This window comes from Sebastes fasciatus, chromosome 11 (assembly GCF_043250625.1).
Source record: "Sebastes fasciatus isolate fSebFas1 chromosome 11, fSebFas1.pri, whole genome shotgun sequence".
Taxonomy (NCBI): Eukaryota; Metazoa; Chordata; class Actinopteri; order Perciformes; family Sebastidae; genus Sebastes; species Sebastes fasciatus.
The window spans coordinates 15,451,202-15,468,124 of NC_133805.1; positions in this window are offsets into that span (position 1 = coordinate 15,451,202).

Below are 16,923 nucleotides of genomic sequence, written 5' to 3' on the forward strand. Positions count from 1 at the left end.
AACAAATAAATTAATGAGCTCTGGTAAACCACATGTATGAATTGAGTGTGTTTTTTCACCCACAATTGCTGAAACAGACATGCAGAAATCCCATCTCTCTGTAACCTCTCCATCTACTTCAAGGTCATGAAATCATTTCTAGCTCCACTGACAATTCTGGTATTTATTTCGTGGCTCCACATTGAACGACGGCAAAGACATCCTGCTGGGTGCACAGTGACTGTATACACAAGACGTCTTCACAGTGGGTGCAGAGTGTGAAGATTATGGCTGCAAATGTATGTACGAATTTGATACCAGCGTGGGATTTACACGGCAGCCAAGTGACAGTCTCCTGTCTCGAAGCCCCACTTTTGAAAGGACTTTCATTTGCACTGACATTTAGGAAAGAATAGGATGACATTTGAGTTGTGAGTGTATGTGGGACGTGGGTCGGACATGAATGTATCAGATAGCTTGGATGGAATATAGCAGGGAACTAACTGGTAAAATCATATCCGTTTAAGAGAGCTGAATGTGAGGAAAGTATTCGCGATAAATGGAGCTACTGAGTCTATTTTTCATTATCATCAAAGTGAAGTTTTAATTTCAGTCGTGGGAATGATTCATGCTCACACTTACCTTTCCTTGTCACCTCGTGCTTAAGTACCTCAAGATATGCAAATCAAATCCATAATAAGAGCAACTTCTCAGCGATGAAACAGGAAATTTGATTTAAACACGCATACATTATGTCTCTTTTTGTCCTAGCCTACATGCTTCCTATCAGCAGCTGTGTTAGGAAACTAATCACAGCCTCGTTCATTACTGTTGCGCTTGGCAACTTCTCTGCATTTCAGCCTGTTCAAAAGGCAGACAGTCAGGCAGAGCCAAGAGGAATTACATCTCTGACTGTGGTCACGCTCACAAAAATACCACACACTGCTCATATGACCGGAGCTATTTCCCATCAAGAAACTCTATCCTGAGGATGTGGCACTCCGAAACCACAAAACATAAAGATGTTACAGACACATATTATACATGTAATATATTTAAGTTATTTAGTCCTAAAAGTCCCTAAACGAAAGGTTCCGATTAGGGCTGTCAGTCGGTTAAAATATTTAATTGCGATTAATCGCATGATTGTCCATAGATAATCGTGATTAATCGCAAATTAATCATACATTTTTTATCTGTTCAAAAGGTTCTTTAAAGGGAGATTTGTCAAGTATTTAATACTCCTATCAACATGGGAGTGGGCAAATATGCTTGCTTTACGCAATTATATGTATATATTTATTATTGGATATCAATTAACAACACAAAACAATGAGAAACCCTCACAGGTACTGCATTTAGCGTAAAAAATCTTTACATGGCAAACTCACGCCCAACAAGCAACAACAGCTGTCAGTGTGTCAGTGTGCGTATAGTCCGTTGTCCATAGTTAATCATGATTAATTAAATCAAATTAATCATAAATTTTTTGCCTTAAAGGGAGATTTATCAAGTATTTAATACTCTTATCAACATGAGAATAGACAAATATGCTTGTTTTATGCAAATGTATGTATATATTTATTAATGGAAATCAATTAACAACACAAAACAATGACAAATATTGTCCAGAAACCCTCAGAGGTACTGCATTTAGCATAAAAAATATGCTCAAATCATAACATGGCAAACTGCAGCCCAACAGGCAACAACAGCTGTCAGTGTGTCAGTGTGCTGACTTGACTATGACTTGCCCCAAACTGGGGTACAAGTACAGTACTTAGTACTTATTAATGAATTTATACATGTACTTAGGTCCCCTTTGAAAATGGCCATGACAGTTTTTCCTCGCCAAAATTTAGCATAAGTTTGGAGCGTTATTTAACTTCCTTCCCGACGAGCTAGTATGACATGGTTGGCACCAATGAATTCCTTAGATTTGTTCTAGTTTCATATGATACCAGTATCTTCACTCTAGCTTTAAAAGCTCGCTACAAACTCTGAAAGATTGATTGCGTTCATATGTTAAAGAAATTAGTGGTGTTAAAACGAATTTGCTTTAACGTGTTTACTTTGACAGCCCTAGTTCAGATTTTTCATGTCTATCTCAATTTTGTACATTGAAAGAGTTATTGGTTTCTGTAATCATCTCTCCTGTTTATACTGGCCGTTAAGAGATCGCTTTCGGGGGCAAAATCTGCAGTCCTTGTTCAGTCCAAAAATGTATTCCAAAGTTTTGCTGAAGCTAAAATGCATTTGCCAGCAGCACAGCCAGCCCTAGGCATAGACATAATAGGGGAATACTAGGGGTGCCCCAAATGAGGGGAGAATTTTTTTTTCAAAATTGTATAACTTTTGCTATTTTTACTAATCGTATTTTAATACTATTATTTTTTAAACATTACAAAAAAAAAACACAACAACAAAACTACACCTTAGGGAAAGTTGGAAAGACTATTCAGGTGTTTGCAGAAGAACCTACAACATAATTTTGAGAAACAGTTTTTCTTTTAAGTGTGATCTGAATAGCTTAATCTCAAAAATATAAAGCTATGCAGTTTCTGAGTGAGTGTATGAACACAATGATTGGTGGTGGAATTGGCTGCCATGCAAAGGGCACCAGCTAAAATCTTGCCAGGGGCGCCAAATTGGAGATGGCTGGCTCCGGCCAGCAGAACAGCTGGTGACACGAAAACACTTCAGGGTGACATTAAAAATTGATGAACATGCTAGTAATTAGTAAAATGCTAATGCTAGCCTCACATTGCTTCAGCTGAACAAGGATTGTGGATTTTGTCCAACATCTCGTACACTGTGGTTGTATTAGGAGGGGATCTCGGCATGGCCATTAGGATGAATAATTACAGCGACCAATAACTCTTTTAATGTACATATCGCATGTGAGTGTTGTAATAAGAGAGACCTCTTAATACCTATATATCCTCAAACATTGTAAAGATCCTAAAAAAAAACTCAGTTTTTCATAATGCTTAAATCCTGATTCAGTCCAAACCTCGAGGAGCTCATATATTTACCCAAATATACAAGCAAGTAAACAAAGTATTCTTATTTACAGTAAATACAGAGGAAATCTGAAAAAAATATATCTAGACTTGGATATAACAAATCCTGTTGACACACTGCTTCACTTCTGTTTTAATGAGGCTCTGAATTAAACTTTCAATCACTTATACTTTGGTACGTTTGTGAAATGTATACGTTTGGTATGTTTGTGTTACTCTACTCAAGAATGCATACAGCAGAATGGTGCAGGAAAGACTCCTAAAAACCCGGAAATGAGTCAGCATTTCAGCACTTCCGGTTCCCTCGTCTGGAAGTCAATGTTTTTTTTTAACATTTTGTTCTATGATATAAAATACGTCATTGTGAATTTTGAAACTTTTACATGTCTTAAAGCTTCAGTAGGCAGAAGGTTTTTGGCATCATTGGGCAGAAATTCCAAAATAACCTTTCAGCATATTGTAATTCAAGTGTCCTGAGAGATAACTAGACTTCTGCACCTCCTCATGGTTCTGTTTTCAGGCTTTAAAAAATCTATGGTGGGCAGTGCTTGGTAATTTCCTCAACTGATCTCAACATGGCTGCAGGGACACAAACTTTCCCATTTTACAGTTAAACAGTACACTACAAGATGTTTCTGAAAACATCGGAGTTGAGAAATAGGCATTACTGTAACAGAATATTGATTCATATTTGATCAGCGCTGCCTAGTTTGACCGTTTGATCAGAGTTTGTGAGTGATTGACAGCTGCTCAGAGACGGCAGGCTCCAGCTCGGCTCTGATTGGTTGTTTTCCTCTGGTCTGTGAAATCTTGCAGATGCCATTAGGAGCACCGGAGGAAACAGAGGAGCATGATTTTTTCTGATTACCTGTCTCATGCACTACTGTCAGGATATAGTGACCGTTTTATAAAAATAACTTTTTTAAAATCATATTTGCACCATTTCTACCCACTGCAGTTTTAAAAAAGACAGTTGCCAACAAATTTCAAAATGAGACAAAAAGTCCGCCTTTACAGCATCATTGTTTATAGTTGTGGTGCAGTTCGTTTATACACTATAACATTAGCATTTTACTTCTGCCGATTGCATTCACACTTCAAAATCATAAAAGCGGTGTTCATTTATGGAGATTATCTTACTGAAGAAAACGTGTAAGCATCATAAATGGCTTATCTTCTGCAATTATCCAAAACCCAATGGTAAAATCCCATTGGCTTTTTGTCGAGGGAACCAGGGCGATGCTAACTTCCTGGTTGGTCTACAAAAATGCGTCACATTGCAAACTTCCCCATTGTGGGACTAATAAAGGATTATCTTATTTTATCCCAGCACTCTGTAAGGTTAGATAAATGTAGTTGAGACTTGCTTGATAGGCCTTTCTCACAGTAGACATTTTGTAGTAGTCACAGTAGGAAAAGCACAGGTGTTACTAATAACGCTAACCATGGCTCTGTTATATTCAAGTGTTCCAGTGACAGTGAGCCAGCATGCCCGATACCAGACACCTGAAATCAAAGGAGCTAAATTGAATTCAGCCATCATTAATTTCATTATTTACACCAGTGTCTCTCCTCCTCTGACAAGTCAAAATGTCTTCAGTGAAAAGGCCTGTTGGCAAAAGTCTCTGTTTGTGTGTCTCAGACAGATAATGGCAACAATAAACTGTCTGACCTGTAGCTCAGCCTGTGGTCTCAGATGGCGCAGCTTATTCACTACTCTCTCTACCTGAGCCATGACATGTCAGGTAATAACTTTGTTTTCGGTGCAGCCCTAAAACAAAATGGATTTAGAAAAAAAAGGAACTTTTTGTCCTGTTTTGTTCACCTTCTCCCTCTCTCCATCTTTTTCTCTCCAGTCTACTCGCTGCTTCTATTTGGCTCGGGGAGAAAGATCACTGATGACACATTCATTAGCGATAATATTAGGGAAGAGACGAATAGCAGTTAACTGTGATGCTAACTATGTTGGCAATGCAACATCGTTATCTCTTCCTCTGTGTGTGCGCGGGCGTGTGGGTGTTACTGAGAGTCTTATCAGTGGAAACAGACCTGGACGTGAGCAGGGTGGCGAGCAGGAGGAGGATGAAGAGGGGGCGGTGGTTGGAGGAGGGGTGGGGTAGAAAAGCAACAGTGAAATTGAAGGATAAGGAAAGAAATGGGAGACTGGAAGCTGGCAGAGACGTGGAGCTGGACGATAGACACATGGAGGATATCAAAGAGGGATAATGCGTTGTGAACGAGGAGAACGCAAGATAAAAAGGAGGATAGTGGGAGGGAAATGGGGAGCAAATGGGACGTGATCCGGGTGGGAAGTGGGAAAAGAGGGACAGACTGGGAGGAAGAGGACAACGGAAGTTGGGTGAGGGAGGTGATGCCTGAAAGGTGATAAGGAAGACTGGGTAGGTGAGGGGAGACAGGCCTCAGAAATTAGGTTTTTGATGGACTGATCTTCCATGCAGGTGCCTCGGGGGAGTGCAGATGCCACTAATCTCTCGCTTTTGGCTCACAGTATTGCCATGCTGGTTAAGATGAAGGCTGAAGGCTTTAATATACATAATATCCAGAATATTCTGAACCTTCATATGAAAAAATGGTGGCTGCTTGAAATTACATGAAGCACTCTGAAGTAAAATCACTCCTATTTTTAAGTACTAAAATTCACTATGGCACAAAAAACATGTAGCCTCCAAAGTACAATTCAACACTAGTGAAAGGCGGCGTCCCTCAGGAAGACATCATTAACTTATCCCAAAATGAAATTTGTAGCCACAACTCTGGTATCTCACATTCCACAATTATAAGTAGGAAATGTTGCCTGAAGCCTTCCTGTCTGCGAGTCAGAAAACATTTGCGAGCACCGTGTGCAGTTGTGTGTTCGGCCCCAAACAACCAAATAGCACATCTATCTTGTCCAGATGCTGAGTCCAAAAAACTGCAAATGTGATTCATATCTCCCTCTACACTGCCAACACCATCATGTACTCCCAATAAAATGCATTCTCTATTACATTAAGAACAGCATAATGTTTTGAGAACAAATTTGCACCTCGACAAATGGTTTGTGTCAAATAAATAGTCCCACCCATAAGTGTTGTTCCAGCCTACGCATCCAGACCTGACTTACAGTATGATACTGAGAACTACCAATAATACATCACAAATGAATGAACTAATGTCTGCTAACATACTGGCATGTGCCGCTATCATGTTGACTCACTGCCACATTTACCAAATATTTTACGTGACAAAACAATCTCCACTCAAAGTTTACATGCTTGCTTGTTCTGGATTTTTTGACCATGTCACACAGTCTTCATTGTCAGATGAAGTGGTTTGCTCAGCGGTCATTGAATTCAATTTCTGGTTATCTAGTATTCTGTGCACTTTTAGGACTTCTCGTACATGTACGTGATGCATTTTTTGTACTTTAGTGTATTGCTTATTGAACTGCTGGATTTATTAATTAAAGCTGCAGTGGGTAGAATAGGAGCAAATATGATTAAAATAAGTTATTTTCATAAAACGGTCACTATATCCCAACAGTAGTGCATGAGACAGGTAATCTGAAATAATTCATGTGTCTCTGTGTCCTCTGGTGTCCTCCGATGCTGCTAATAAAATCATAAAAAGCACACAAGCTGCATCTCATATACGAAAAGTGCAATAGAAGTAGAGTTTATCATTATCATGGGGTGTCTCCGTTTCCTCTTGATCTAAGATATATACCGTGTGATCACAACATCACTGGTTCTCCAGTCAACCTCACTGTCATTTGTGAAAATAAAAGCAAAAGTGGATTTAAAAATGTATATAACATGGAATAAAGAAGAAATGCAGGCATAAACCAACCATGAAGACTTATAAAATAGCAGTAAATCACAAGAGAGTAAGCTATCTGAGTGCTTCTGCAGTTAGATTCCTTGTTTTAGTCGCATGTTGGCCTAACCTCCGTGCTACCTTCTATCCTTCCCTGCTCCAATTTGTCTTTGGACTGAAGCTACACAAGTAATTGAGATTGAGATTGAGATTTTAAAGCCATGCATGTGATCCAAAATGTTTTTTGCATGTTTCAGCCTTCACACATGGGCTTTACACAGACCTTCAGTAGACTGTGAATTCACTGCTATGCGACGACTGTAAAGTGTTTTCTCTCCACAGCATCTGCCGTGCAGCAACGAGCAGTAAAAACTCTCAGAACTGGATGTAAATCTTCAGCATGGCACAGACGCACAATGTGCATTTCTCAGTGATAACATCAGAGAGAAAAGGGGCATTATCAGCGTTTTGCCCTACAAACGCTCTGCAGCTACGCAGCGCCCTGAAGGCACTACAAACACACATTGCCTCGCTCAGAAGCCACAGCAGGCAGCCAGAGCCAGCGTGTGTGAAGTCACAACACAAAGTCACAACAAAAGGCTTGGACATAAAAAGACAGGTTAGGAGAGGGGAGATGAAAAGGAGCGTCAAAAAAAATTTAGAAAGCGAGTGGGACACAGCTAGGGGGGATGGAGATATTAGATGAGATTGATAGAAAAGTACAAAAAGAGATTAAGAATAATCATATCTGGAAGGCAGATAGAGTGAGTGCCTGACAGAGATAGCTGGAGATTGAGAAATGATAGAGAGGGAGGGAGAGATTGTGTGATTGTGTTTGCGTGTGAAAATGGAAACAACCCTGCAAGGTGGAGAGAGATGGAGTGAGTGTGGGAATTAAGAGATATGGAGATATGACAGGAGAGGCCTCGCGAAAATCAATACAGCTATGACTGGAGAGAGATAAAGTGGATTGAGGGAGAATTGGGGCAGTGGAGGAGGGAGAACGGTGACAGTGAAGCTGAAAGAAGGGTTAAGGAGGCAGGGGGAAGGGGGTGAGAGAGGGAATGAGAGGGTGATGAGGAGAAAAAGAGAGAGAGGGAGAGAGGGTGTGATGAATATAAGAGTGTGCAAGATGATGTGAGAGGAGCTGTTGTTTGTCCTCAGGCTGCTCTCTCCGAGGAAGGACAAGGATGTGGGGGTGGTTAGCAACATTTACTGACACAAACTGCGAGCGTGTGTGTGTTCATTTTTTCACAGCAACCAGCCACCAATAACATTATATAAGAATGATCAAAACAGAGGAAACCATGGCAACTGTAATCCAACAGCCACTAGCATAGAGGGAACACACAATATTAGGTGTGACAGCGCAATTACAAATATCTTTTCAGATATCCGAAAAAAAAATCGGTGTTTATTAATCCACGCCTGATGTTTTACCATGAGGAGAGAAGAGCTCGCAGCCTAACAGGGAAGAGATGTTTTTGTTATCGTGCCACTGCAGACCACGGGGCTCTTAGTCAGACAATTCCTGACGGGAGCCCAGACAGTGACGGGCATAGCTTCTGGGAGATGAGCGTATTTCAGGCCTGAAACAGAGGCCTGATGGACAGAAGATCACGGCATCTGGGTCACCGTCCCAAATGACTCCCTCGCTTCCAAAAACTCAGGCACGAGCCTCCAACGGCTGTCTGGATCCCCAGCTTAGGAGAGGATGAGGGGGATAAATGAGGTAGCTCCAGAGAATGCTGCTTCACAAGCTACAGCTTAAAAGCTCATTTGCATCTGTTTCACCCTCACACAGGGCTAAACTGGGCCTTGGATGGCCTAAATACCAGTTACCCCACCTGTCTTTACTCTTCGACCCGCAGACCATCAGACTCTCAGGCCACCGAGCCGGATCATTGATTGTTTGGCCCGAGCAGAGTGAGACAGATTCGCAGCCTGTACTGATGGAGCTACATACTAAAACTGGGATTTTACAAATTTCTGTGAAAGCACACTTTTGAAATTTTCCACATATGTGTGGTTGTAGGTGTTACTTTCCTTTTGTTGCAAGTTCAGTCCATGTCTGTGGTTTCCACCGGTTTTATCAACCCGGTCTCACGGGAAGGCGTATAAATGGCACAACATTACACGGACATTCCGCGTGTCATGAGGACGCATTTTAGGCTTTTCGTGTGTAATTTGTACAGCGCTTTTAGCATGTCATTTGTACACCACGCAACAAAACTACAGTAACGCCCGCAGTTAGGTTGAGGCGACTAAACCACTTAGTTAGGTTTAGGAAAAACGTCACAGTTGGGCTTAAAATAACAATAATAAACGAAGTAAAATACGTACAGACACAATGTAACATAAGTACAGAAACATGTCACAAACATCACTAAAAGCACGTCACTATCGTAGGCAAACTTACAGAACAAAACACCGGTCTCAAAAAACGGTCTTCTGGTTAAAAGTCCTGCGCTTGTTGGACCCATCCATCTCCCCTCCCGCCCTCCATAAGCAGTCTTTCTCGCTTTTTATTCTGAGTCACTAGATCTGATCGTAGCATATGTACGGTGTTTGGTCATATACATTTTTCTCTATACCAATATTGAGGTATATCATCAAAACATTTTTAATATTTGATATTTCCTCTGTTTCCCCACCTTATCCTCCTAACAGCCATTAGAGGAGAGACGAATGAATGAATATACTGTGTGAGATTACAGTCTGAGTCCATGAGATTTAGAGGCTCTTTTAGTTTCAGACTAAGAAAAGAAATGCTCGGCTGCTTCTTGATTTTCATATCAACTATAATGGTCAGGAGTCCTGTGGGGACCTGCGGGCCATCTCATTGAAACTAAGGAAATAGCATGTTTGAAAATGGAGTCAGCTAGAAGGTCCAGTGAAGCCTTTTATACGATAATTAAAACTTAACTATTAAATCTGAAAATCACTGGAGGCCACTGCGGAGATGAGAGCAGCCGAGTACCGGTGTCTGGTGTGTGTTTAGAATTCATCAGTAGGACACATGTGGAGCCAAAGAATTAATCTAGTGTCTGTCTCAGCTTTCACATCTCAATTGTTCAGCTTGAAGTGTGTAATACCCCATCGACTCCGAAAACATTGGTGAGCATGGAGTGTTTGTCAGCGGGTCGATGGTGGGGTCGTGACTGATTGCTTACCTCTTAACATCATCACCTGCTGATTTAATATGATCAAAAATGTGGCGGGAATAAACAGAAGGCAGAAGGCCTTCTCCCTGTGAAGCAACGGTCTGCATTCAGAGCCAACAATAGGGCATCTGTCACAGTAGCTCATGCAATATTCCATCACATAGCCGCTCCGGCAAATTCAGGGTATTTAACCAAGCATTTCATTACAGTATGTTGTCTTTCTGTGCTTTGATTGCAACAGGAGTGACGATGGTGAGGAATGAATTCACAGACATATTATGCATTACCTACCTATACTTGTTTATTCTGTGCAGGGTCACAGGGGGCAGGAGTCTGTCTGAGCTCACATTGGGCGAGAGGCGAGGTACACCTTGGACAGGTTTACAAACAAGCTGAATGATGACATTTCCATCCAGGTGCCAGATTATTTTATTGCACTGTAAAGAGTAAAAAGACAGTCATGGATGAACGAAGGTTTTCTTGTTTGCTGCTATTCTGACTGTCTTATGCACATGTAACCGGTGGACTTCTGCGTTGTATTGGTCAGATAGTAAAGACTCTGTGACACCGGGATCTCTTTATAGTTGGCCTCTGTTTATTCTGATAAACACATAGAGAAAAAGGGCCATGGCAAAATATTAACCATGGAATAGAACAGGACATGAATGTATGGATTAAAATTTCAGGGCAATACATCCAATATTTGTGGATCAAAAGAGGTTGACCGACAGACATATCCATCCCTCATGGCTACGGTCTTGTTATGAAGAACTAATACATTCAAAAAATCCTTGTGGTTTTAAAACGGAGAGTTTATAATGGATTCACAGACAGAGATTAACAATAAATGTATGTTTAATTGTACAAAAAATGTGTCTGGTGCTGCATTGTATTTATGATCATCATACGGGAAAGACGATGGAGCGATTGTTGAACAGTTGCCCTCGAAAGATAAACTTTGCCTTATTCACACACTTTAAAATTAATTTTTATATTCACAAACAGACACACATAAGGCACAATCGTTAATGCACATATTCATCTTCACTGCTTCCCTTTTTCAGTTCGTCATAATGTCTCCAGTAGACGGGAGCAAAGCCTGGAGATGAGTCCTTGTACACGCTGGCTAGAGATGAAATGAAAAAAAGATGAGTCAATTAATGGGATGCAACGAGAATAATGTCTTTTGACATGTGGAATGGAGTGTGAGGATCACATATTGTCAATGTAGATGTGCACAACACAAAAACACAATTATTGTAGTTGTGCATCTCCGCAGCGTGAGTGAGATTGTGCCTTACATCTGATGATGTTTGAAAATGGTTTGTGACATGTGTAAGGCCAGAGGACACATCACTGGATCATACTGGTTGCTCCTCATATTAGATTCTCTTGTTTTCTTTTTGGCACGTGAGACAAGACACATCTCGTACCTGAGGCTAGTGCTCTCACCTTCCTGTCGATGTGGAGTTTCATTTTCTTACACCATCGATCTGATTTGGACCACAGATGTGGAGGAGGAAGAGAGAGGAGGAGAGAGGAGGAGAGAGAGGAAGAGAGCTGTTGATTTTCTTTGAGTCTGAGTGTCGAAGCATTATCTGCTTTTTAGAGAGTGTTGTTGTTCAGAGGCAGCCGGCTGGAGAGCCCTGCCTGCTGTACCTAATCGGAACCGAGAGCGTGACGCCCTGATTAAAAACCCAATGAAAGCACTCTTACACACTTACACACTTACACACTTACACACTTACACACTTACACACACACACACACACACACACACACACACACACACACACACACACACACACACACACACACACACACACACACACACACACAACACACACTTAATCCATGTCTGCTTGGAAAACAACAACTTTCTCCAAACCTTTTCTTTGGTTTCTTGGTTCATTCACACACACTTAGATGAAAGCACATTACTTTGGAGGTGCACAGAAAAAAACGACATTATATCAGAAACAGATTAAGGTGTAATCAAGAGTGTGTTTTGCTGGGTGAAAAGAATGATTTTAAAGTTACAATCTCAAAGATCTCCGTTTCGTTCTCTTTGGTGGCACCCATGGCGATGAACGGTAACTGCAGGCGAGATCCAAACAGTGTCGCCTGTGAGACGTCAGTCAGTTGGCAGCTGTCCCCTGGGCCAAGACGCCATAACAATTTGAGGTGACCGGTACACAAAGCAAAAAGGGACTGATGTCTTCTGAGACGGTAAATAATTGTGCCTTCAAATGGGGTTGTGTTTACCGTGTTCACGAGAAGAGTCCATATGAACGCCCCCCTCTTGTGGTATTCATGACCTCGTAAGTAGAAAGTTTCTGATAGCTCAGAGTTCACGATTTGTGACGTGTTTGGCGTCCGAAATGACGGAGGCCATGGAAGTTCATTTTTCCATAATACGTGAAGCAAAAAGTGTTGTACCTCATCATTCATAAAAAGCTGATAAATACGATAAAATATGTTTTCAAGGCCTTTAAAATTTGAATCAAATGACACTGTTCTTTCAAGGGAACTCTTATTTCATTAGGTAATTATGTACACGAAAAAATAAGTTACTAAAACACTTTACCCCCTGTTAAAAACTGCAGTCAATGATCCAAAAAACAAAGCCCCGGGGCTGATGGTGGGTGTTTTGGGCAGTTTCCAGGTGTAAAGATGAAGCAGATGTCATATCCAAGCCCACTAAGCTTTCCACGGTTGCCAACACACACACACTGAAGGCTGTGGATATAACTACATCTAGTAGGCTGTTAGCAAAGGACAAGGCGGTTATTAATCTTTCACCTTCATCACTCTGCTACCTCTCTCCGCCTCTCCCTGTTCCAGTATATCCCTCTCTCCCCGCTCTAACCTTTCATTCTCCGCCCTCCTCCCAGCTTTGCGGTTCTCAACCCTGTGGTCGCGAGCAGCGAGCGGTTGTATGCATAAAAAGAGAAGGGGAGGAGAGGGAGGATTTTAATTAATTTCCTTGTCTATATCTCCCTCCATCCACCTGCTCTATAGTCCTAGCAGGCAGAAGGTAACCTGGAGTCAAGCCCAAGCCTCCATGACGGGAGAATTGCAATTATTTCTTCGACGCCCTTATCACACCTCATAACCACATTCATCCACCCAACTTCTCTCTTTTAAAGCCTTCATCCAGAAATTGTGGGCTGAGCTCAGATACTCTTTTCCATCAGCGCTTCACACTTCCACAAGTAAATATATTCACGCCTCAGTGGTACCCATTTACCACCGCACAGCTCTGGTGGCTGGAGTAGTTGGGGATTGAAAGACCATACATGTTTTAGCCGATTAAGTTAACTACAAATTGAGAGCGTTTTAAACCGCAGGCTACACTGCTTTCCTATGCTGATGTCCATTATCAAAAGAATGTGACACAATTAACTCTTTCAACTGTTATTAATTAACTATTTCATCTATTTATGTATATAGCCTATCCATTTATGTGAGGTTTGCTTGTTTTTATTTAGTATATAACCCAGTGGGCAACCTGCGGGCCTGAAAAGTGAAGTCAATGCAGAAGTGCCTCAAACTTGTATTCTTTCTAATAGCCAGCAGGGGGTGACTCCTCTGGTTGCAAATAGAAGTCTGATTGTATAGAAGTCTATGAGAACATGAGCCTACTTCTCACTTGATTTATCACCTCAGTAAACATTGTAAACATGAGTTTATGGTCTCAATTGCTAGTTTCAAGTCTTCTTCAACACAGCATGATGTTCATTTAGTAAATTATGGTCCCATATAGAGTCAAATAGACCATAAAGCAGGGGATGCTTTAGGGCGTGGCTACCTTGTGATTGACAGGTCGCTACCACAGTGTTATCCAGTATGGTAGATGTCCGTGTTTTCGTCTTACAACTTTAACCCTTTCACAGTATGTTTTCAGTTCATGAAAGTTAATATTAACATTTTTGTCGCCTAAAAATATCTTATTCATCGCTCAGTTGTGCTTAGCTCCACCCTCTCGTGTCACTTCTGATTAAAAAAGAACAAGATGGCAACAGCCAAAACGCCGAACACGAGGCTTCAAAACCGTAGTCCACAAACCAATGGGTGACGTCACAGTGACTACATCCACTTCTTATATACAGTGTATGGTATAACCACAATCTTTCCCTGGCCTGAACTAAAGTGTTTTGCCACCTTAACCAGTTGATTTTCATACTGTTGATAAATGAGTGCAAACCAGCAGCTGTTTGAAAGGATGGGAAGATGTATTCAGTTTGTACTTGACAGAATAAATAAATGCAAGACGACTGGTACTGACCTCCGAGAACCTTGCTAGAAGAAGTTGCTGCAAGTTTATTCAACTCGGCCACCCACACTTTCTAGACATCGTGAGGATTCTTTCACCTTTCCTCACCTTTACACCTCCACTGCTACCCTGCATTAACTCTCAGAATATAAAGGGAACCTTTTTTCTGCTCGGAAAATCCACATGTACTGAATGTTAATAGGTTGTGCTCTGTCCAACGTGGACAAATCGGCAACTTTTCTACCCTGAAATAAGTGGAAACAATTTATTTCATTAATTGACTTCCTCTTTACTGCTGCCCCACTTCCTGTCCTTGTGCTGCCTTTACCCTCCCAGGATGTCCGATCTGCATGAGGGGAGAAAAGACAGCGCATTAATCACCACTGGTACTACTCGCAACTCCCCTGACAGTCTCTGAAGCGCACACAAACATGAAAGATACTAATCCTCACACACCCTCAAGCTCTCCGAGCCCTCAGAAAAGAGGTACAGTTCCACGCTGTTTAAGCACTTGGGGCCTCTCACCGGGTTTTAGAAAAGCAAGGCTTAGAGCCAGGTTGGAAGAGGTCAGGGAGAAGGGCACAGAGGGATGGAGCTGAGAAAGAGGAAAAGAACCTGGAAATGAGGGAAGTGAAAAGTAGGGATTGGAGCAACAGAGGGAGAGATTAACCGGCCTGAAAGAGGGGGGGTCTAAATCAGAATATATAAAGCGTGAAGCAGAGGAGGATTGACAAGTGAGTGGGTAGAAGTGAAGGCTTTGGCAGAAATACACTATGAAATTGGTTGCAGAATTAGAGTGCATTTGGAGACACGATGGCGGAGAGGCCAGAAAATGAAGGGATTGTGCAAAGAGGATAAGGGAGAAGGAAGGTGGAAGACTGTTGGTGGTTACCTCTATTCACCTCAGACTGAAAAATATATCCTCTGCTATAGGCAAAACAATACACCCACATGCATGCACTCGCTCGTTCTCTTTCACACTCGGACACACACGATGCTGATCCCTGGACCCTCGACTTCAATATTGAACCGTCACACTTTATCTCTCTGTCTGTGTCTCTCTATGACTGCAGTGGAATCAGGTCTGAAACACTGAGCGATCATTCCAGCACTGTTTATTACACCAGGACCACGCTGCAGATGCATCCAACGAAGATCTTGGCCAATACTGTACAGGCCCTCACCACTTGACTTATTGTTGTGTCCCCTTTTGGTAATGCTTTTATATAAAGATCTCAGAGTAGAAGACTAAACCTAGACTGTGCCCTCAGCTGAGTGAAGAGCCAGTAAGCATATGGCAAGCAAACCTTTCCATCAATAGAGACAGGCAGTAACTGGCAGTAGCTGGCACATACTGTGCGTTTGACTGCACTATGAACCCACTGATGTGATGTAATGCAGCATTATAGTTGTTCTGTACTTTAAATAGCCTGCTGCAGCCTCACAGTATACAGCTGTGGTATGTACGGCTCCATAAGAACATGTAGCCTAGATTTGTAATTCATTAATAGCACTCTAAACCACCATTTCTCAAACTTATTTTTTGGGGACCCATTTTTTAAAGATGACAAACCACGACCCAATTCACAATACCGTAGGCCTCGTCTATAAATCGTGAGAGGAGTGAATTTGTGTGTGAATAAACGTTTGTGACCTTTTTTACTGCCATTTCCGCATCACCTCATATCATCTTGAATAGGTAAATCATATGTTTGATAAATCACAACTTTGTTTTATGCAGGTGTAATTGAAAACATAAATAAATACTTAATAAATGAGACCAAATAAATGCATTTCGGCAGAGTTAACGGGCTCTTGTTTTTTTCCTCTCATCAGTAAAACAAACAGAAGGAACGCTTGCCTTTCATATTAGATTCAATGTTATAAGTAGGCTAAAATTATCTGATTAATACGAACATTTGGGCTCCCTCATGTGGCCAAAAGGTGTACTGCAGATATAACCATCTGTGGGTCCCCACCCAGTCTTTGGGAACGATTGCTCTATACCATAAACAGGCACTCCAGTGATTTAGTATTGCACATCCATGACGTCTGGGGACTCATGAGACACAGACTAATAAAAGAAGAGAAAAAACTGAAGCAGCAGAGGCCGACATATCCTGGCTTTTAGTGCTTTGTACATGTCAAACTAAGATCCTACACTTCCCATAATGCAACTGGACATCATCTTTTGTTACGCCCTCGCTACCACGTCTTTCAACACATTCTTACTCCCAACACAATTACCACCGCTTGGTCAGTGCCACACAGCATCGGAAACCGACGCACAGGTTACCCGTCTTGCGTTACTTTTGGACGTGTCAATATATGCTGAATTAAATGCATACTGTCCTTTCAAAATAAACTTTCTGTTTTCACAGAAAGTTTAGGCAACACAACCACTTACTTAGGGTTAGGAAACGGTCGTGGTTGACGTTAACTTCAGTGACTAATGATTCACGGGACTGACAATACTAATGAGGACAAGTCACGTGACTAACGACTGACGTGACAAAATAAGTCAACGTCGGTACGCTAGTATGCCGATAGGCTATTTGACCGGGTTGGTTTGAAATGCCGGCTTTCTGCTGTAAACCTGACTATAAATCTGAATTCTCCAAGCTCAAGCCGAGATAACCCCGATGACATCACTATGACTTCCTCA